Here is a 24,459-nt window from a genome sequence, read left to right as displayed (position 1 = left end):
AATACTAGAAAGCTTTGGGGAATGCCGCAGTTAATTAATTTAGTTGAAAAAAATTGGCCATTGACATACATTACTGGTGCCCCCTCACAGAACTAGCTGCGAAATAAGTTTAATAGTGGGCCAGTAATACTAAAAGACGGCAGCTTATCGAGAAGAAGGGATGTACCATTGTGTCAAATGCTTTTTTTAGGTCAATGAATATGGCTCTTACGACAAACCCTTCATCAATAAATTGTTTAATGCGGTCCATGAAATTTACTAAGGCCTGTTCTGTCAAATAACCATTCTTAAAAAAAAACTAACATGGGGAGAGAAGAATAAATTTGTTTAGATGGTTCATTATACGAGTGTGCAAAAGCTTTTCGATGACTTCACTAAAAAATGGCAAAATACAAATTGGGTGATAGTTATTAATGTTATCAGGAGCACCTTTTTTGAACACCGGAATCACTTTTCTACGTTTTAAGAACTCACTTTTCTACATTTCAAGATTTTGTTAGCAATATTTGCCACAACCATTGATATGTCAGCAGCATCCAGTTTCATTCTAGAAAGCGGGGTAGAATCCAGCCCTGGTTGCATAACTTTTAGAGAAGAAATTACATTAAAAACTTCTTCTGAAGAAACAGGACGAAGGAATAAAGACCGACAGCTACGTTGAAGATCGGGTGGAACACTAGAAGAAGACGTATTTCGGCGTATGGCAAAATGATTACTGAAAACGTTAGGCATATCAGCTTCGTTATGGTACTTTCTATCAATGTTCATTGTTTTTTAATATCCATATCTGACTCCGTAATATTAGGAATTCTTTAATGAGCTCCTAATTGCACCTGGTATCTTTTTCGTTTTCACATATCTGCCGTTCATAATATTCTTGTTTTGCACGCTTAAGGATGTCAGAAAGAAAATTGTTGTAATTTTTAAATCTAGCTCGCAAAGATATGTTGAAAGGCTGCAGTTTGACCTTTTTAAGGAGATTGTTTTTCTTAATTATAGAGTGCAGCAACACATTTGTGATCTATGAATTTCTAGGAGATGAGAATGTGGGCTTAAGGGATACATGGGTTGTGCAATCATTAATGTAGTTCGTCATCATTGACAGGTGCTTTGAATGTGCCTTCTCAGGACAACTTTCGCGTAAAACACCATTGCAGCATGTGCCATGCACCTTTCGTGTAAATAATGCTTCATTGAAAGAATTTTTAGTGTATTGGTGATGCTGTGTACGTTTTCAGGTGCCAAGACTGAAGGAAAGGAGAGAAGGATCTGTAATGAAATAATCTACCACTCCAGTGGTGCAATCGGAGGATGACGAAAATATATGATCTATTAGTGTGATAGAACCAGCAGTGTCACATTTTGTTCGAACATCCAATAAAGAAAAAAAAAACCATAGCTAAATAAGCATTTCATATAGCCAGAGCATGACTGACCATTGGGATGAAGTATTTTTACGTTGATGTCACCACAAATGATGATGTTCTCATTTTCAGCGGTTAAGATGTCAACAATTTCTTGTAGCTGTGAACAAAAGTTCTAATGCGAAGGTGACAGAGAAAGATAAATGCATGCAAGGATTGTATGTCTGTTGTTGAGTAGCAAGACGTTCCGTCAAACTCTAAGTAGACAGACTCGCACAATAAATTATGGAATGAAATATTGTGATGAAGAGTAGACGGAACAGGCAAATTCACAAAAAAGACAGATATGCCACATTTTTTAATCCTACTGGTAACTATGTTTACTAGTGTACCATGGAAGATCAAATAGATTGCCATCTGCTTGTGTTAGCCACATTTCAGACAAACACATTATAGAAAAGGTATGATCAGGTATAGAAAGAAAGTTTAGCAGATCCTCGTGATGTTTTTGAAGACTCTTAATATTGCAGTGAACGAATGAAAATTTGGGGGGTTTATCACGCAGAAATGCTCTACACGAAAACATGCCTCTGTTCATGATCGGATTTCGAATGAAGGATGCACAAAAGAACTGATTATGCAAATATTGCCAGATCATTCACACTGGAGATGCACGACTATTTCAGTCTTTCTGGCTTTGATGACACAGTTTTCAATTCAGACGAATCGTCACCCTTTGGTCTTGCGTGAGAATGCGTGAAAAGACGCGCAATCTTTGTTTTATGGCGTGAGATGATCATTAACAAATATAGGTGTGTCACTGTGTCGTGAAAGACCAATAGCCGAAGTGAGCTGAGCTTTCTGAGCCTTACTAATGAATTCCACTTGCTTCATTCTTGAGCAGAAGCACGCGATAATGTTCTTGTCTTTTTTGCGGGGTCACGAACAATATCGACATCGGAAGGGACAACAGGACAGCCAATTTTTTCACTGAGCCTGTATTACAGCAAGTAATTTTCACCGTCTGTGACGTGAACACTGTTAACCTCTACGTTGTTGAGGCAAAAATACTGCTCGAGAGACGTTGAGACAGCTTCGCGTTTTTTCCCTTCAACGACTGAGTTTCCTTCATGATGGTTTCATTCTGAACTTTTATGGATTCGTACGGTCCGTTAAACATGCTAAGACTTTCTTGCATAGATGTCATTTCAGCATTTAGTGTTGCTATTTCTTTTGCTAGCTCCGCACATGACAGCATCTTGAAACACACACGAGACATTGATGACAAGTTTATCAGACAAACCTGTACAAAGAGTCAGAACGAAATTAGTTGCTTGCTCGCAGCCGACACCCTTGCTGCCAAATAATGGGCTGGCGCATGGACGCCCTCTTTTTTAGGCAATCCGTCAGATGAAGTTTCTCTGGCAGGCGTCGCTTGATTTCACGGGAGTGTTTATAGCAGCAGGCCTGAATGGTGATGTGAACAGGGTAGGTGACGTCACTTCAATTGATGCTCCTTAAAGTGACCGGACCATCAATGACAGCAGACGTGAATTGCAACCTGTACAAAGGGTCAGGACGAAATTATTTGCTTGCTCGCAGCTGCAACCCTTGCTGCCAAATGATGTTAGCATTCTTCCAAGATTCTGGTGCCCTTCCCGTCAGGAGACTCTTCGTAAACATTGTGGCTAATTTTTCTAACACAATCTGTCCTCCGTCTTTCAGCAAATCTTATGTTACCTGATCCTCACCGATAGCTTTGCCTCTCTGCATTTCTTTCAAGGCCTTTTTTACCTCTTCTATCATTACTGGTGGAAAGTCATCTGGGGTACTGCTAGGTTTTAAATTGAGGTCGTGGTTGCCCTGGCTACTGTACAGATCTCTGCAAAACTCCTTGACTATTTCAACTATCCTATCCATATTGGTAGTTACTTTGCCTTTCTTATTTCTTAGTGCATAGATGTGGTTTTTCTATATCCCAAGTTTCCTCTTTACCGCTTTGGCGCTTCCTCCATTCTTCACGGCTTGTTCAATTCTTTTCATGTTATACCTTCTTACATCGGATACCTTACGCTTAATAATCAACTTCGAAAGCTTTCACAATTCTATTTTGCTCGTTGTATTTGAGGATTTCATGTTTTGAGGCTTCTTAATGAGGTTCTTGGTCTCCTGGGACAGCTTGCCAATGTCCTGTCTCACTACAGTACCTCCAACTTCCTATGCGCACTCCTTAATGATACTCGTCAGATTATCACTCATTGGATCAACGCTAAGGCTGGTTTTCTCAATAAGAGCCTGCTAAGTACATAATACTAATACTGCTAATACTACTACTAATAATAATGCTAATACTGCTAAGTAGGTTCTAGGCACTATACTATTACACATCTTAGCGAAGGACCGCAGGAGGCGAGGAACTGCCACTTCGGCATCTGTCCGTCTTGGCCGCTGCATTTTGCATGCTAGGCCTATGCTATTTGTTGTTGTGGGGGATGCGTGTTTCCCTGAGTTCAGTTGGAAGGTAAATGGCGGTGTCTAATCTAAAGAAGCACTTGAAGGGTTTCTAGACTAGTGCACTATGGAGATCCCGTGCTTTCGCAGAAAGATGACAAGAATGGGCTCTGTAACATGTGTACCTATAATGTGACAGTTTCGCATTGCAGCAAGGCCAACATAAAGGTCTGCACATCACTTCACAGAAGCATCACAACTATGTTCATGATGCGGAAGGGCTGGGCTTATTCCAAAAAAAAAAAGGACAGTGCAATCCGCACAGATGGCCTATATTTTTGCAGGATTCCTCGCGAAACACAACTTGCCACTAAGCACGTGATCATGCAGGACTGTTGTTTCAGAAAATCACCCCGTATTATGAAGACTACAAGCGGTAAGGGTGCAGACTGTTACGAAGCGCGATGCCAACACGGTCCCGAAGGCGCCACTGCTCCGAAACTAGCCGCTGCAAAGGTCACTGTCGTTTTGGTAGCGTGTGTTTCTCAGCTAGCGACTGCTTGTGCGCAAAGCTGATAGACGAGCGACAAGACGATGGTGAGTTAAGGCAAGGTTTATGTACAGCATAGAAATAAAGGTGTTACATATTCGGCATTGGGGCCGACAGCTTAGGGACTCGAAAAGCCGAGATGTCTTTTCTGACGCATACGTCGGCTTTTCTCTGACGGATAGGTCGGCTGCTTTTCGACGCGCCGCTTGGCTTTTTTTATAGGCCCGGGTCATTCATTACCTCAACATCGTGCAATAGGATCGTGCATCGTGCAATAAGCTGGTGGCGTCAGGTTCCTCCAATCCGGAGTCGCTGTGCTGGGTTGCACCCAAGAAGTGATGTCGCCACGCATTGTGTAAGACTCGTCAGACTGGATGGCGCCGCTTGCTTCATAGGGCCCGTGGGCTGAGGGAGCTCGCCGTGCGTTGCGTAAGACAGACCAGTGCCACCACTTGATGATGTCGTTGAGTTGATGGTGTCAGGCAGGCTCGCTCACTGGTGACACAACACAGATTGCCTTTGCAGAGGCAATGACGTTCAGTGTGGACTCCGAAGCTTTCGCAATCGCAGTGTATGAAAGCAACGACACCGAGTCCCAAACGTTCGTCGGGCTCATTCACACCGCAGGCGGCATGACGAAACGGGCAAATGGGCGTTTCGAAGTGGCGAGGCGTCAAGTGCGTGCACGTGTTCAAAGTACCGTTCCTTTGGATCGCCGCATAGATGAAAAGAAGGGGCCTCTCTCTCAAACATACATCAACGCCACCGCCACGCTTCCGCCGCTTGGCATTCTGATCGACTGCGGCAAAGCAAGCAGCAAGAAATTCTTCCAAGAGTGATCGCTCTTACCACCTCACTTCCCGCCCTCTTTCGTTGCCTGGAGAGGTTTTCCCCACTTTCCGCTTTGTTGCCTTGCCACTTTGGCCTTTGGTGTGAGCAAGCCTTTGATATACCGCCCCCCGACCCCTCGTCGGAGTCTCCCGAATTTTCATGCTCCTATGTTGGCAAGCATGTAGTTCACTCTAGAGCTCATTCGTGTCTGATAATACCGTGTTTATCTAAGCACACACACCCCCTCTCCCTGTTTTCACTATAAATATTTTGGAAAAAAAGTTTGCTTGCAAGTCTAAGCACCCGTCCTCTTTTTTTTTTTTCTGCAAACAAGGCACAGTAGGGGCTGCCAAGCGCGCCCTCTCGTCGCTAATATTAGAAGCCGCCGTGTAATAGGTTGCTAGGTTTACACAAGAGTTGGTGGCAGAATAGTTGACAGCCTAAAACCCCTTGATCTTGCAGAAGTAACGACACTCTCCTCCACGCACGTGTTTCCTCTCGATTCTTCTCACCCGCTTGCCGTACGCGCAGCGTCTGGCATCATTTTTTTTGCCGACACTGCTTGACATTGAACGTATGGTTTCAAGTTACTGTGGTAATTTTTGTTTGGCCGCCTTTCTAATTTCACATGATAATCGGTATCAGATACCTTCGATATTACTTAGGCAGGCTCTTTCCAATGAAGCTCAAGCTTGTTTCTTTTGGACGGCTGCAGCAGCATTACCTGACTACCCACTTCAAAGATGCGTTTCTTTGCCGATTTGTTGTAGTACTGTTGTTGCGTGTAGGTGCCTTCGAGAACACTTGTGCAGCCTTCATGTGGCTTTCCACAAGTCTTTAGTTTTTCCAAGCCTCTGAAGGAGGATATACGCAACTACATTAGGATTAGTGTCCTCACTGAATCCCTCTGAGGACTCGCGGTAGCATTCACAATGGTGTTCTCTCAAACTCCTGCCATACACAAGCTCTGCAGGGCTAAAACTAGTGCTCTCACAAGGAGATGATCTCAAAGCGAATGTAGCGGGAGGAATACATGCTTCCCAGTCACATTTGTGCTCGTAGCAAAGAGCTCTCAGTATTCATTTCAGAACGGAATGCATACGCTCTAGCGGATTAGATTGTCGGTGATGGATCAAGCTGTGCACTACTTTTATTTTACATTTATCCTTAAAGGTAGAGGTAAGGCAGCTGGTGAAAACACTACTGTTGTCGCATTGGATTTCAGAAGAAAATCCAACGCGTGAAAATATAGATAGAACATCCAGGACATGAGGGAAATTGAGCTCCTTAAGAGGTATCGCTTCTGGAAATTTCGTAGCTACACAGAGGGCCGTCAGGATGTACTGACAACCTTGCCGTGACTTTGGCAATGGCCCGATGATATCAATTACTAGGTGCTGAAAAGGTTCTGTCGTAATTGGCACAAGCTTCATGGGTGCCTTCCACTTGTCCATGGATTTCCCCACTCTCTAACAAGTGTCACATGAGCATACAAAGTCTTCGATATCCTTCTAGCATTTCAGCCAATAAAACTCAAGGGAAACTCTAGCTATGGTCTTTTTAATGCCGAGATGCCCTGCCCTTGCGTTTTTATGTGCCAGTTCTAATATTTATTTATTTTATTTATTCAATACTGCCAGCCACCCTTTGGCAGCCAGGGCAGGAGTGGTACAGTGCAGAGTTTGAACACAAAGTTTACACGCGACCAGTAACACGGTCCGCGGTACACAGGGAAGCAATAAAACAGTAAGCTTACAGATTGTCACGACACACAAGCGCACGCAATCAGTAACACGGCCCACGATTCGCAAAGCAGCAGTAATTCTCGTTCAAATAGCTACATGAATATACAATAAAACCGGCAATGCTAGTCTAATGCAAGCACACACAAAGTACACTACGCGCATTGACCAGGAAGCGTGAAAAAAAAAAAAACATGCAGTGTACGTTGTGGCATGGTAGCAAGATAACACGTGAAATATGTTAGTTCAATAGAACAGGGGAACAAGACCAGCACTTCCAATCATACACAATTTTGAATAGCCGTTGAAAAAGCATTTTGATTAGTTAAGTTAGTAACGTCGCGTGGCAAAGTGTTCCATTCTGCTATCGTTCTCGGGAAAAAGGATAGACGGTGAGCGTTTGTTCTCGTGAAAGGCATTAGGATTGTTTTGTTGTGCTTGTTCCGGGTGGGGCGTGACATGTTGAATTCAAGATAAGTATTGAAGTCTAGCTTTGAATAACCATTGACTATACTGTGTAATATTTTAAGTCGATGTAATTTACGGCGGGACTCTAGTGTTGGTAGGTCAGAACGCCTGCGCAGTTCTGTCACGGATACACGCCTGCTGTATGCATTGTGAATAAATCACAGCGCTTTCTTTTGTACCCGTTCGAGCATCGCTGAATCCGTCTTTGTGTGTGGGTCCCAAACAACGTCTGCATATTCGAGCAAGGGGCGGACCAGCGTAGTGTACGCAACGGTCTTCGTTCTGCTTGTACAGTGCTGAAGTCGGTGTCTTAGAAGCCAAAGTCTGCGCAGTGCTGATGATGTAATATTTTGTATGTGTTTGTTCCAGGTGAGGTTTGATGTCATGGTTACACCCAAATATTTGAACTCGTTAACAACCTCTAATTCAACATTGTTAATTTGATAAGCATATTGAAATGGAAACTTTTTGTGCGTTATTGTCATTTGGCGGCACTTTGTTGTGTTGAGGCTCATGTTCCAATCGGCACACCAATTACTAAGAGCTGTTAAGTATTTGTTGAGAACTTTCTGGTCATTTACCGATTCAATAGGGAGATAAACAACGCAGTCATCGGCAAAGAAACGGAAACGCACCGGACAGTCGAACTTTAAATCGTTTAAATAGATAATGAAAAGCAACGGACCTAAGACGGAGCCCTGTGGGACTCCAGAAACAACTGATGACAAGTGAGAGGCAGAGTCACCTATCTGAACGTACTGATACCGGCTTGATAAGTAGGAGTGCAACCACTGAGTTATTTTCTCATTTTTGACCAAGTTTCGAATTTTTAACATCAGGTTGCTATGGGGTACTCGATCGAAAGCTTTTTCGAAATCCAAGAATATAGCGTCAATTTGCCCCCCCTTATCTAAAACTTTTGAGATATCGTTGGTCGTGTGTATTAGTTGTGTAACCGTGGAAAACCACGCCGAAAACCATGTTGATTGCTCGTAAAAAACATGTTGCTCTCAAGATACGTTACTAGGTGTTTAAATATAAAGTGCTCCAAAACTTTACCGGCTGTACACAAAAGGGATATGGGGCGGTAGTTTTTTACAGAAAGTTTATCGCCGGATTTATGCACCGGAGTAACTTTTGCAGTTTTTCAATCGTCTGGAACCACACCGCTTAGTAGACTTTCGTTAAATATAATGTAAAGGTATTTCGAGCACCACTCCGCATACCGGTAAAGGAATGCATTTGGTATTCTGTCGGGACCTGCGGACTTTTTAGGGTCAAGGTTGAGCAAAGCCGAAAATATTCCCGGCTCGGTAATTGTTATATCGGGAATGTCAAAGCCAGGAATATTGAAATTGGTGCAGCACTGGGTTTCACGTACAAATACAGACGAGAAAAAAGCATTAAAAGCCCTTGCTATCGAGCAGGCATCGGACACTTCCCTGTCGTTTATTTTAATTTTGCCGACTGGGTCTTTCTTTTGGGTGATGTGAGTCCAGAACTTCTTAGGGTTGGTGACAAGAAAGCCGTGCATCTTAACATTAAAAAAGTGATACTTTGATTCTTTGATTTTTATCCGTAGGTCAGCCCTTACGGAAGGTAGCACGTTAGGCGTTTTGGGCGCTCGGGAGAGACGCTTAACACGACGTTTTAAGTGAATTATGTCACGCTTAATCCACGGGCTTTGGCGGTTAATCTTTCTTTGTTTTTGTGGGACATATTTGTTAATACAAGTATGCACGGCCGTCTTGAAGTGCAACCGTAATCCGTTTACGTCGAGATACCCGTTATTGTATTTGCTCGTAAAGGTGTCGAAATCTAGTTCGAGGAAGTCCAAAATACTTTCATTATCAGCACTGTTAAAATCTCTAAATGGCTTAATGATTGCCCGCGAAGTTGAGGGCAACATATGACTTTTAAACTGTACTATTTCGTGATCTGAAATCCCGGGCAGAACATTGACATCAAAACCGAGCCGTTGAACGGATTCAGAAAGAAAGACAAGGTCAAGTAGTGACCTTGAGTTTGCCGAAACACGAGTAGGTTCATGCACAATTCGGCCTAATTTACAAGAAAAAACAACATCAAGCAGTAGTTCGGAATGATCGCAGGTAGGAACGGCACGCATCGAATCCCAGTCAATTCGAGGCAGATTAAAATCACCGCAGAGTACCATATGCGTGTAACGCTTGGCATACACGCCTACATGATCTGCAACTGCTTCAAGTACTGTAATGTTGGAATTTGGTGGTCTGTAAAATACACCGATAAAGATGTTGAGTTGCGGATGGTCAAGAGCAATGCAAGCCATTTCAATGTTTTTGTGTTGGGGAAGGGGGGTATAGTCCAGGCCTTTTTTTATTATTAGTGCCACACCCCCACCTTTTGAAGCCCGGTCACAGCGATAGATTTCGTGGGAGCTCGGTATCGCTACCGAGTCTGGAATTTCGTCACTTAGCCACGTTTCTGTTACAGCCGTGACATCGGGATCGTATACGGTGAGAACGCTTTCCAGATCATCAGACTTGTTTAAAATACTTCGTGCATTTATATTCAAAACAGAAAAGGGTTTGGAATTCGTGAGCGAAGGCACATCAGAGTCGCTCTTTCCTTTGCTATCAGCTCGGTCGTGGTTTGGTGGCAATCGTCACTGCGGAGCGAAAGGGACTCTCGCTCCAAGAGTGTCGTCCCACACAAAAAGCTTACCATCGACTTTGATCTTGTCGAACGACTGCGTCACTTTTATCCCCTTCTTTCTTAGTTCAGCAGTGCTATCCCAAAGTTTTTTCCGGACAGCCCGGACGCAAGACGAAAAGTCTTCTGATATGCCATATTCCGTGTCTTTCAAGTTTTTACAGTTTTTTAGTATCCTCGCCTTGTCTCTACCATCCACCAGCTTGAAAATTACTGGTCTACATTTGTTTTCCTTTTTTCTACCTATCCTGTGAATACATTCTATTCCGACGTTCTTCAATTTTAGTATTTCACCAAGAATGTCGTTCGATACTTTCTGCTCTAGCAACTCCACCTTTTCATCCTTCATCTCTTTGATACCGTACACTATCAAATTGCCCCTCCGACTGCGGTTTTCCAAGTCGTCGATTTCATAAACAAGGCTGTCCACTTGTTGTTGTAGTTTGTCTACTTTAGTGGTGTAACTTGTTACGGTGCCAGATAGTTCATCTAGCTTTCTCTCAATTGCTGAGAGCTTATCACAAGTTTCACTCAAGCGTTGTGTGGCGGTACCTGAACATTCTTTGAGTAGACGAATTTCATCTAAAATCTTCTGAAACATAGCTTCTGTGGGGCCAGGGTTCGACTCAACGTCCCCACAATGAGGTAGCAGGTCTACAAAACAGTCATACACTGCAGAAAGAACAAATAGTAGCGACCGTGGGCACGGCAGAAGCACAAGGCATACATCATCACTACGATATTCAAGCTCCGGACGGTAGTCTCTCACCTGAATAACAAGCAAGAAGAGGTTCCTGAGAATCATGCTCTCGGCGCCTCTGTCGTGCCCACTGGTCGGTACCGGCCGAGCGCTTCTTCTTATATCCGTTGGTGTCGATGACGTGGCTGATGGTGGTACTCGATGCGCCGCCAGGGACGGAGTAGTAGTGCGCAGGCTTGAAGAATTGGTGTCGATCCCGTACACGGGCGGATACGTGCTCCAGGCAGCATATCTTGCTGGTTGCGTCTCGGTACAAGGGAGCGCCGATGCGCAGATGGCACGAACATGAAGCAGCACCTGAATAACAAGCAAGAAGGGGTTCCTGAAAATCATGCTCTCGGCGCATCTGTCGTGCCCACTGGTCGGTACCGGCCGAGCGCTTCTTCTTATATCCGTTGGGGACGATACTTTGTGGCACCAAGAGCTGCTCATACTTGCGACTTTGCACATTTGTGTAGCTCCGATACAAGAGCCCTGCCTTCTCAAACAAAGAAACATTTTTTTTTTCCCAAGTTTACGCTTTTTATTAGCCTTTTAATTCAGAGCTTCTCACGCTGCTCTAAAATGAGCGTTTCTCGATCAGCCCACTCCAACTTTCTGCTACAGGCACCCCTCTCGTTGCACCCCTCTCGCTCTCATCCAATGGCGTCATGTCGTCTCCTCTGCCAACAGAGACGGCTTCCCCGACGGGCAGCTCAAGTGACTCATCCAGAGAATTTCCTGTCCGAGGCACCATCGCCTCGCCGCCAAGGTCATGCAGATCAGTCTTTTTAGCAGGTGGTGTTTCACTACTCTGAACAAGATCAAGTTCCTGCAAAAGCTTCTGCGCATGCGATCGCGTGAGGGCCATGTACGCTAAGTTGGAGAAGAAGGATTTACTCTGCTCTTTGAGAAGCTGCTCAGAGTTGGAAAAAAGATAAGGAAAATGATCGGGAAGTGTGGCAGACACAGCCGCTTCGGTGCAAAGCTTACTGAACGGGCCTTCAATGACAACCTTAGCGATTGGTAAGCAAGCACTCTGTTTCTCAGCGACTTGCCTGATCCACGCGCATTCTTTTGTAATGTCTTCCGGAGACACCAACGAAGGATGGACAATGTCCATGGTTACCGCTGAGTCTCGAAGTGCTCGACATGTTTTTTATTCACACTAATTTCCTGCAGATACCACTAACAACTGCATGTTCTTTTCCGTTTCTAATATTGTTGCAAAAGCAAACTTTTGTTCACAGTTTACTGCAATGTCCCCTTTCTTTTTGCAGTTTTAGCAGATTACCAGCTTCCGTGATTCAATGCCCGTGTGGTATCAGTGGGTTGTTTAGGAACCTCACTCGATTTCTCCGCTTCTGTTTGCCCTTCCCCTACAGTTTCCTTCATGAGAGACGGGTTCTTCCTGAAATTACGGTGCAGAGTGCGTTTTTGGTGATCAGGTTTCTTTGAAAAGCCCTCTTTCCTTTCATTATTTTCAACGTGCACTGCCCTGCTATGCAACTTTCGGCAAGTATAATACTCCTCAGCCAGCTCTGCTGCCTTGTTTAGCTGTACTTCACCAAGTTCGTCTTGCAGCCAAAGCTTGACGTCATCCTCGATGCAGCTGTAGAATTGCTCCAATGCAATGCATTCTACCATTTTATTGCGATCGTCATAAACACCCTTGAGCTATTCAATTAAATCGGCTTAAAGACGAAACGCGAAGTCAACGTGTGACTCATTGTCCTTTTTTGCGTACCGGAACCTTTGCCGAAAAGCCTTGGGTGACAACTTATAGCGTCTCAAGAGCACTTCCTTAACCTCGTCATAACTCTCAAACGCTTCCCTCACGTTGGACATTTCGCCGAGAAGAAGAGCTAACAGTTTCTGTGCCCAAAGAGACCGCTCCAAAGCATTTCGCTCACAGACATGCTCAAACTTGATGAGATACTTTGCCGTGGTCTCGCCTACTACTAGCGGTGGCAGTTGGGCTCGAATTCTCTGACCGCTGACCTGAATCATTGAAGAAGCTACGCTAGGTACCTGCGAACACTGTAGGATTGCCAATTCTATTCTTTTCAACTCAAGGCGCTCCTGTCTCACTTTGTTCTCGCGTTTCAGCTTCTTCATATTGGCGAACTTCTCGCCTTTCAGCTTCTTCGCGTTCGCGAACTTCTGGTCTTTCAGCCTCCTTGCAGCAGATCTGACATCCGCCCAGGCCTCATCGACTTACTCAATCCTCACTCCTGCATCCTTCATGATCTCAAGGATCGCTTGCTTTCATTTCACATGACTAAAAGTAAGGCCAAGTTCTTCACAAGTTTCGATAAGTTCCTTCACTTTAAGGTTCTCTATCGTTCACACTAGCCTCTTGCTATTTGCCCCTGTTAAGAATTTACTTATGGTACCCACTGTAAGTCGACTAGCAAGACGCGCAAGTAACTTTTAACACTACCGTGTTTACACCCCTCCGCATGAACTTTGGTTTCAAAGCGCTCCAACTTGGCTTGAAACGATCAAAGCTCACTCACTAATGCTTCACACAGCCCTTTTCTAAACTACTATAACCTGTGCTAGAGTAGTCTGGTGAACTGAGTGGAAAACATCAGGCACTTACCGCATCGATGTCGCTGACGCCGGCCGATCCCGCAGCTGCCATCCACTGTTATGAAGCGCGACGCCAAGATGGTCCTGAAGGCGCCACTGCTCCGAAACTCGCTGCTGCCAAGGTCATTGGCTGTTTGGTAGCATGTGTTTCTCAGCTCGCGACTGTTTCTGTGCAGAGCTGATAGACGATCGACAAGGCGACTGTGAGTTAAGGCAAGGTTTATGTACAGCATAGAAATAGAGGCGTTACATAATCAGCACTGGGGCCGACAGCTGAGGGACTCGAAGAACCAAGATGTCTTCTCTGACGCATACGTCTGCTTCTCTCTGACGCATAAGTCGGCTGATTGTCGACGTGCCGCTTGGCTTTTATTATAGGCCCCAGGTCATTCATTACGTCACCAACAGAGTCAGCTTCTCAAAGTGGAGTCAGCCTCCTCAAATCGGGACTCGCCGCTGGGTTGCATTATGATCCTCAAAGTCGGAGCCGCTGCCCTGAGTTGCACCCAAGAACGAGTGATGTTGCCACGCATTGCGTAATACTTGCCAAACTGGATGGTGCCGCTTGCATCATCGGTCTGCTATCGGGCCCGTGGGTAGAGGGAGCTCACCGTGCGTTGCGTAAGATAGACCGGCGCCGCTGTTTGATGACGTCCTTGAGTTGATGGTGTCAGGTGGGCTCGCTCGCTGGCCTTGACACAGATTGCCTTTGCAGAGGCAATGACGTTCGGTGTGGACTCCCAAGCATAACAACACGCCGTTGCAACCAAACAGATGTAGATATAACTCCAAGATTTTTTATGTAATAATAAGCAGTATTAGTATTATGTGGTATTAAGTATTATGTAGCACAAAAAAAAATATATCTCTAGGCAGGTGCAGATGCACGCGTATCACTTACAGGGCATGGCGCTGATAGAGTGAGCTAAGTAGGCGATGCACTGCATGCAACTAGATAGGAGCGCGCTCAGCTTGACGTACGATGTTAACACGTTTTATGTCACGCATGAGGTGAAGAAATCATGTTTTCATTTTTGTTACTAGTTCACCGTACAAACATACAGGCACATGTCGAAGCCTGACATTTCGTTCGTCAGCTGTGGCACTACTTCAGCATTTATACTCTCTTCATAGTTCGGGAAGGATTTCATGGTAGCAGATGTAGTCATTTGAATGAGCTGAAGTGTCGTTTTATTTATTTATTTATTCAAAATACCTTACAGACCCAACAGGGCATGGTGTAAGGGGAGCATAAAAGGAATACATACACGAATTGGTACAATTTCCGTACAAACAATAACATGAACTAATTGTCAATTATTATACATGTCCTAACAGGAATAACAATGAGGAAATATTAATAATAATCTTAATAGGAATAGAACAGCAATGAAAATCAGATGAGTATACGCGTGAGATAATGATGTCAAACAAGCTATAAAAAAACTACACAAATTGTGAAAAGACTTTCCATTAATCAAAAGAAAACATCACTGAATACTACACAACAGAACTGAATGGCATGTTAGTATTCAAACCATCAAAAAAAATAAGCTTAATGTAAGAGAAAAAAAAAAGCGAGATACTAGTAGTGAATAAGCGCGTAGGTGCTGATGGTAAACATAGAAAAGGCCATGCACTTTCAGTAACGTTACCATAGCGCCATCACGTATACTGTATTTACGCGATTCCAGGCACCCCCATTATCGCTCTAAACATTTTTTTAAGAAGTTCGCTTCCGAAACTAAGCACCCCCCCTTTTTTTTTTTCTTTCTGCAAACATGGCACAGTCAGGGCCGCCAAGCGCGCCCTCTCGTCGCTAATCTCGAAAGCCGCCATGTCGTGTGTTGCTAGGTTTACACAAGAGATTGGGGCACAAGAATCGGCGGTCAATCCAATCTGCAAGTCCGGACAGGTTGCAGCGGCGGTTGGCATGCGCATGTTTCTTTGTCAGTTTTTCGATAGCCTTGACATCAATCAGAATGAGTGCAAAAAGGGCATCCTACAACTTGAAGTTTAAGCGAGCTACGATCACGTTTGCCGAGGACAATGGCAACCACACTGCTGCTGCAGAATTCGGCGTGGACCTAGCCTGTATAACCAAGTGGAGGAAGCAGCGGGATCAGATATTCAAGGGTTGCAGCGACTCGCGAAAAATTTGAGACCCTGCAAGGGCTGACACCCTGAACTTGAAGAGGAAGTCTGCAAGTTTTTTTGCAGCGAAAGAAACAGGGGCTTCGCTGTCACTGCCGATGCCTTTCAGACAGAGGCGATGGAGATCGTGAGGAGAATGGAGATTCCCTACGCCGTGTTTCGTGCTAGCCATGGCTGGGGTAGAACACATGATACGAAGAAATGGATTTTCTTGAGATGCCAGACAACGATATGCCAAAAGCTGCCAAGTGATTCAATAACAAACTCGGCGCTTTTCAGCAACATGTGCTACATCTCCGCAGACTAAACAGCTATGATTTAAGCCAGATTGGCAACGCTTATGAGAAGGCCATTTTTTTATATGGCAAGAGCAAGCACCATTAACAAGGTAGAAGCTCGGGTAGGGAGGGTGAAGACAACAGGGTACGAGAGCTTTTGGCACAAAATAAACACGAAAGACAGACAAGCGCAAGTCCGTCTCTCGTGTTTATTTCGCACCAAAATCTACTGTAGGAATGAACAAACTCGCCCAACAACTCACTTTGTAGCGCACGAGAAGCAGCATATCACAGTCATGCTGTGAATCACAGCTGACGGCCGCAAGCTTCCGCCCTACATAATTCTGAAGAGGGGTAACATGCCAAAAAATGAGTGTTTTATCGAAGGATGTCATCGTTCGAGTCCATGAGAAAGGATGGATAACAGCTTGTGGGAGCTTCAGGTACACGGTTCCCACTTGTCTTAGATGCTTTTCGCAGCCACCTCACCGCAGGTGTGAAGACTAAGCTGCTAAAGAGCAAGTGCGACTTGGTCGTGATTCCAGGAGGCATGACACCACAGTTGCAACCCCTGGACGTCTCAGTAAACAAGCCGTTCAAGGCCCTCCTTCGACAGGAGCATGAAGAGTAAAACAGGAACCTTGACTGAAAAAAGAAAAACGCCGACGGGAAAGTTGCAGAAAGCATGCCTGCCCACTGTAGCTTCATAGATTTCGGACATGTGGAAATAAATCAAAGTCGACGTTGTTGCAAAGTTGTTCTAGAAATGTTGCATTACGAACAACTTAGACGGCACCGAAGACTATCTTCTATGGGACACAGAGAGTGACGGCTCGAATCGTGGCATGGACTCAAGGGGTGCAACGGACTTGAGCAGCAGTGATAGTGACTGACCTGATCACAAGTGGTGGGTTCACTGTGTGAACCTATATTTCTCTTTTGTTTTTTTTTTTCGAATTAAAATACGATTTTTTGCATCAATCTCATTGATATGTTGTCGCAAAAAGGGGTGGGGCTGTGCGGTCAATTTTTATTTTTCGAATCTAAGCACACTCCCCCCCCGCTACCATTTAATATCCTGATCGTGGAAAAACGGGATGCATAGAATCGAGTACATGGTACGTGGTAGCACAGAGAAAGGACATGAACAAGAGAAGACACATTCAAGAAAGACAATACAGCCCCAACTTTCAACAAGTTTATCACTCTCAGATCCCGCTAGTGTATATACTCTACAATGTCATACGTCACATATGCATAGCTCTCACAACCATAAATTGCAACCTACACACATACATTAACACTTGACAACACTGTAATGCACGTATTTTATTTTGTGAAGTGTTGATGTATGTGCGTAGGTTGTTACAATTTATGGTTGTGAGAGCTGTGCACATGTGACGCGTGATATTGTGGTGTACATATACTAACGGACCCTGCGAGTAATAAACTGTTGCTGAAAGTTAGTGCTGTGTTGTCTCGAATGTGTCTTCTTTTATCTATGTCATTTGTCTCTGCTACCATATATTATCACGCTACCATACGGACTAGCCCAAATCTCCACCCTCATCGATATTCGTGTCTTCTGCTCCGCTGCGATGGTCCTAAGGTACTCGGCTGCTGACCCACAGATCATGGAATGAAATCCCAATTACAGTGGCACAGATCGTGGAATGAAATCTCAGTTGTGGTGGCTGCATTTTCAATGGAGGCGAAAATGCTGTAGGCTTGTGTGCTCAGATTTGGGTGCACGTAAAGAACCCCAGGTGGTAGAAATTTCTGGATCCCTTTGCTACGGCGTCTCTCATAATCATATGGTGGTTTCGGGATGTTAAACCCTTCATATTAATCAAATAAATTCGTGTCCTCTGGTTACTATAAAAAATGTCGTTTGCTTGCTCGTTTTCTTTGTCGTCATGTCTTCACTGCATTACCTATTAACTTCTATAAAAAGCTTACCGGTCAGACTTTGTTATCATTGAACACTAGCACAGAAAATGCCACCAAGCATTTTTCATTGGAATTTCACAATGTGCAGCACTCACAAAGTTGTGGACAACTCATGATGCAAACAGTGGCTGCCTTTCGCACTTGTGGTTATACTGCAGCAAGCTAGCAAGATCTTGTCAGTCAAGATTGTGTTGCAGTGGTTCAAGTTTGCACTAGGCTGTGCAATGCAGTACAGTGACTCAGAAACCAAATAAATGGCAACCCCTGTCATTAAGCACTATAAAGGCTGTACATTCAACTATGCTTGTGTGAATATTCGAATGCTTCGAATGTTCTAACGAATGTTACAGTATTCAAATTTTCAAAAATTTCAAGCTACTCGAAATGAATGCAAATTGGGGGACCCTTAAACATCGGCTCTAAGTGTTGAACATGATGGCAATATGCTGTCCTTAGAACGTATTGAGTTCAAAATGGCTGTGTCTGAAGCTTTGGCATACGACTTCATTCTGTGTAATGGGTAGCATGCTTTAAAAGGACTGACAACTGCCCAGAACATTAAATTAGATGACTGCACAGATGGAAAAATTGTTTCTCATAGTGACCTAAACCGTATTTTTCTCGTGAGAAGTGGAGTTATCTTTTTATGTCATCATTGAAAATCGCGAAAGTAACCTGTGATGCCGCCTATTGGCAAAAACTTGAGTTATCCGAGCTGCCCTGTCACGTGACCATGAACTCGTTCGTGTACGCGTTCACAATAATTCTGTTAGCATTTAAATATTGTTTTCTCCTATATAGTAAAAGATATTATTCCATAAAAATGTACTCATAGGCCTGCGTTGGTAGTATGCAATAAAGTGGCGCTGTCTTTGCATGATGTAATGATTTTGTGCTCATCAGCATGTCTTGAGAAACTTTTCTACGTGCTCATTAAACCATGCACGCAATTTCTGAATCGCTAAGATTTTGGAGTGACGTGGTTTTTTTATCTACACTTTGTCTCAGAAACGGCGCAGTATATGGCTGTTGCAAACTTAATAATCATGAAATGTGTGTCATGTAAGAACACGAATACATATCACACTCATGATGTGTTCATGACCATTTCGCTAGCTTCACATATACAAAGTTTGGTATTACGGGACCTGAATAAATGACAAAGGTAAATGACACGTCCAAACACGATAATCATGACATGCATGTCATGTACATGACTACATGCTACGCTCTTAGCGCGCTCACAGTCATTTCGCTAGTCCCACGTATACCAAATTTGGTACCACATGACGTGTATAAAGGATGAAGGTAATTGACACGTCCAAACTTGATAATCAAGATATGCGTGTCATTTAAAACATGATACGCATAGCGTGCTCGTGCCCGTTTCACTAGCTCCACATATACAAAACTTGGTATTACGTGACATGAATGGGCGATGAAGATAAATGACGTGCCCAAACATGATAATCATGACATGCAAGTCTTGTACGGTACACCTAATTTACTCACATAATCCTCGCACTTTTTTTTGCCAGAAAACCGATGCAAAAATAAAGGGTGCGAGAATTACGCGGAGAAAACTTTACACAAAAACGTACAGAGGGGGAAAAAAAATGAAGTGGCCGCAAATCGAGATTCTCACGCTAGCAACTAACAGCAAGCTTTGAGAAGTACTAATTGATATTTGCCTCACAATAAAAGCAGAGGTTCAACACAAGGCAAGATTTATTTGAGACACAAAAAGTGCAAGAAAATAGCTGAGAATTAGAATATCATACGTAAGCTTGTGGGCGTAGTGGTAACGGTCTGCGCTCAACAGGAGTCCTCAAAAGGTAAACGTAGGACGTCAGTATTGGGCTGATGGCTATTTAACAGAATCGTCCGCAGTTTCCTTCTGAAGAATTAAAGTTTATCATCAATCCCATTTTTATGCACACGGCAGGCCCAACGCGTCTTGGTGGCTTTCTGCTGCCGTTACCAGTAGCCAACACAAAAATCGTAGGCTCCGAAGGGCCTACCGGCGGCCCTGTTGCCGTTGTTTAGTGCGTGATCTATCACTAGCAACTTGAAGCAGCCGTGTGGCTTCAGTATGGCCCCATAACGAGCCAAGATTACCGACACCATATACAAAACGCGCCGCAACGCGCACTGGCCACTTCGGCTTGGCTTGGATTGGATTGAATCTCTGTGCAATAGTACGCTTGATGCTTAAGAGATGGCGCCAGATGGCGCGAGCTATCCTTCTCGTTTCAAATTTCATTCAGAAAGGCAAATAGCAATTGCTACTAAACAAATTCAGAAAGTAATCACTGAGGATAATAAAACAGTATGAACATACACAAATCTAATTAGACTGTTTGAGCTAGAGCTTGCTAAGGCACGTGACAAGTCACCCTGGAAAAGAAGACACAAGCCCAAGAGTTGGTGGGATGAGAAAGTTAAGAGAGCCATAGCGAAATGTCAGGACGCCTCTAGGGAACACAGACATGCTAAGCAGCGGGGTGAACCGACAGATGATGTTGAAAGAAAATGGGACATCTTTCTAAGCTCTTGAAGGGAACCATACCTCCTTATCAATGAAAAGATTAGAAGAAAGGGTGCTCAGTGGCTGGCAGAAGTACATAAAAAAGACAGAAAGGCAGCTGCAAAATTTTGGAACCACCTAAACTCCCTAACAAATGAAACAAGCCTAGAGCAGAGGTTTATAACTACAGCTCAAGGTGCTAGGCTAGAAGGGGACAAAGCTATTGAATATATAAGAACAAGGGTGACAGAAAAATTTCAACAATGAAGTGCCTTATGCACCACAATAGACAAGGATGGATCAAGTGTAGCAATGGCTCCATTTTCACAACAAGAGTGGGAAAGGGCAGAGAAGAGGGTTCCAAGTAGTACATCAACAGGCCCAGATGGCATTCCAATTATGCTGATAAAGACATTGGGTCCGAAGTCTACACAGACTTTGAGAGAGGCAGTGAGCAGAACAATAATCGATGGGGGACTATGGATGGAAACTTAGCAGGATGAGCATGATCTATAAAGGAAAGGAGGACAAAGCTGACATAAACAACTACCGTCCTATAACAGTGATATCAGTGGTTACAGGCTCGCGATGCAGATTATAAAGGAAAGACTGCAGGCATGGATAGAGGATGAGGGGTTGCTGGGGGAACTGCAGAATGGGTTTCGGAAACACAGGAGGTTCAAAGACAATCTGTTCTCACTGACGCAGTGCATCGAAATAGCAGAAAAGGAACTCAGGCCCCTGTGGCTAGCATTTTTGGATGTCAAGGGAGCGTACGATAGTGTAGTTCAAGAGGACTTGTGGGGAATACTGGACACGCTAGGTGTGGAAGATGGAGTCACTAATCTTTTGAAGAAAATCTATAAAAGTAGCAAGGTAGTTATAAAGTGGGAAAAACAGGTATCCAAGCCTACAGAGGTGAAATGGGGACTTAGGCAGGGGTGTCCCCGGTCACCCTTGTTATTCATGATGTACCTACAAGGATTAGAGGCCAAATTAGAGGGAAGTGGACTTGGCTTCAGCTTCTCTTTCGTCAAACAAGGAAAACTCATTGATCAGGCACTACCACTATTAATGTATGCAGATGATATAGTGCTAATAGCTGACAACAAGGAAGATTTGCAGAGATTGATCGACATCTGCGGTAATGAGGGAGATAGATTAGATTTCAGATTCAGTAAGGAAAAATCAGCAGTCAAGATTTTTAATGATAATGAAGGTAGTGAGCTTAGAATACAGGAGGTCACGCTAGAGATAACAGATAAATGCAAATATCTGGGCGTATGGATAAGCAATAGGACCGAGTACCTAAGGCAACATGAAATATACGTGACGACTAAAGGTAACAGGAATGCAGCAGTCATGAAAAATAGGGCACTGTGGAATTACAATAGGTATGATGTTGTGAAAGGAATATGGAAAGGGGTCATGGTTCCTGGTCTGACGTTTGGCAATGTGGTCTTGTGCATGAGATCAGAAGTTCAAGCAAGATTAGAAATTAAGCAACGTGGAATAGGTAGGCTAGCTTTAGGAGCTCACGGGAATACACCAAATCAGGGAGTGCAAGGTGATATGGGATGGACATCATTTGAGGGCAGGGAAGCTGGCAGAAAGATAAAGTTTGAGAAGCGATTGAGAGAAATGGGGGAGGAGCGTTGGGCTAGGAAGGTTTTCAGCTACTTGTACATGAAGAATGTCGATACAAATTGGAGGAAGCGAACAAGGAAATTGACTGGTAAGTACTTAGAAAACAGCAGGTGGCCAAACAAAAAAGAACTATCGGTTAAGAAGAAAGTGAAGGAAACGGAGACTGACATGTGAAGAATTGGCATGATTAACAAGTCCGCACTAGAGATCTATTGAACTTTTAAGCAGGAAATTGCCAAGGAAAAGATCTATGATAATACCTGGGGTAGTTCTCTACTCTTTGAGACCAGGACGGGAGTATTGCGAACCGAGACATATCGTGCCATATACGAAGGGATAGACACGGTATGCAGTGCATGTGGAGAGGAGGAGAAAACTGCCGAACACTTGATAATGTTCTTAAAGGGCTTCACCGTATAGTTCAGGATGATGGCACAGAGTTTTTCAAAGCAATGAGGTTTAGGGACAGGGAGGGCAAAATAGACTTTAAGCGGGTAGTATTAACTTGATGAAGGTTGTCTGATTGGTGGCTAAAGTCAAGGCACGAGTGAATATTAAACCCTTCACTGCAACAGTGAATAATTGCGACAGTTTTCGCAGGTGCGATAATTACTCGAGAGAAAAAAAATCGTATTTTTCTTGGGCAATGTGGGGGGTGCGAGATTTGTGCGAGTGCGAGGATTACGCGAGTAAACACGGTAATTTATGGCCTCCTTGTAACGCTGTTCTGATTTTAAAGTGACATACAATCTTTCTCATTGGTGTTTCGCATATCATCAATTTCCATTGTACGTGGGATCTGCCATTTTTTTTATGTCTCATCCATCCCTGGGTCAGTGCGTTTAAATAAGCCCGACATATCCTCGACAAGCATAGTTAAATGTTCATTTGGCTTCTGAACCCAGCTCTGCAGAGCTTGCTCGGCTTTCTTTTTCTTTGCAACCCGGTCAAAATGGCCTAGCCAGTAGTGCACGTCCTCGAACACATCACCATAAGACTACTTAAGAGATGCTCACTGCAAAGACGACTCTTGGGGTCAATGTGAGTATGTCTATGTCGCTCTCTTGCATCTGACATTTCTTTAGGGTGGTCACTCTTGCCAGGCTTAAGGGACCAAATTTAGGATGTAGTCCTAGCAAACAGCGACTGTGGCGAAGTGCCGAGTTTTCCTCTGGAATCATAGAAATGGTGGCATAAGCTTGAAACATCTTGAGTTCTAGCTAGGGAAGTGGCATCGTACTCAGCAGGTCACCAGTTTGTCACAGTAATAAAAAAGAGAACAAGTATCAGTGCAGCAAACAGCCGAAAAGCTTCGATCGAGCAGCGCGGCTTCTTCCGTCCTTGTCTTACACCAAGGAAAACCTTCGTCAAGCACAAGTAATGGCAAGACTAGTCTCATACTCACTACATGCCTGTGCCTTAATTAATGAGATCTAACATACCATCATGCCAAGGAAAGTATGGGGGGTGTTATTGAAAGTAATTGTAATGTAAATGTGAAGAAAAAAAAGTGCACGAGAAGATAACTTCACATGGGTAGAGACCGAACCTGCGGCCTTCGAATAATGGTTCGATGCTCTACCAACTGAGCTACCATGGTGGCTACCCCCCTGTGCACTTTCTGGGGTATATATGCGCATTAAACGTTGGAGCATCAGTCAGCACCATCAACAGCCATAACATTGAGTGTGGAACACTTTTTATCAGCCGGTAAATAAAATGCCGTAAAGTATGGCTGATGCGATTGGCCATACAGTTCATGTCAACTCAGGGTTGACCTTCGGGACCCAATGAGGTTTTTCACACCATAGCATATGCCATCATTCATCCAAACGAACTTCCAGTTCGCGGCTTTCTTTTATAGCTATTGCCTCGCCAAGAAGCTGCTTCAGAGCTAGGCGGCATAAATGTTCGTTCATGAACACAGTTGTGTTAAGGGAGTGACCAAGGTCTTGTGTTGAGATGCGGGTCTCTTTTGCTTTTTGGAGAAACGAATCACGTTTGGAACAGCTGTGGAATTGCACTATTATGTTACGTATTGAACTAGCATTCTTTAGCTGTACTCAATGACATATTTCAACATTTTCCTTGTTGATAGACACATTCAGCTGTTGGCCGATCCTTTAAAGGGCGTTTCCAAGGTCCTCATCTGCAAGTTTTGGTATACCTTCATTCTCGATGTTGCATCCGCAGGAGTATTGCTCAGATGCAGTGATCTTGTGCTCTTGTTGAGACAGTTATTTCTTGAAAGCTTCACACTCTGTTCTCAGCTATTTGTTAATCTCTCTGAGGGACTTGTTATCCCCCATGAGATCGGCATTCTATTTCTTCATTTTCTCCACTTCGTCGCTCAAAAGCTCACATTGTTTTTTAGGTCTCTTATTTCTCATCCTAGCTCTTTCTCAATAGCCGATTTAAATTTAAGCATCTCGTCTCGCATTTCTTCTCGAAATTTAGTCAATTCATTCA

At 43.9% G+C, this 24,459-nt stretch overlaps 1 protein-coding gene across 1 annotated transcript in view; it reads left to right on the top strand.

Annotated features, from left to right (window-relative positions):
* Positions 1 to 24,459, top strand: part of pyd (zonula occludens-like protein polychaetoid) — a gene marked incomplete at its 5' end in the record, with an annotated part of 754,603 nt that overhangs the window by 610,517 nt on the left and 119,627 nt on the right. The gene's annotated exons all lie outside the window — the stretch shown is intronic.

This window comes from Rhipicephalus microplus, chromosome 4, assembly GCF_043290135.1.
Source record: "Rhipicephalus microplus isolate Deutch F79 chromosome 4, USDA_Rmic, whole genome shotgun sequence".
NCBI classification, from domain to species: domain Eukaryota; kingdom Metazoa; phylum Arthropoda; class Arachnida; order Ixodida; family Ixodidae; genus Rhipicephalus; species Rhipicephalus microplus.
This window is presented reverse-complemented; position numbering and strand designations above follow the sequence as displayed.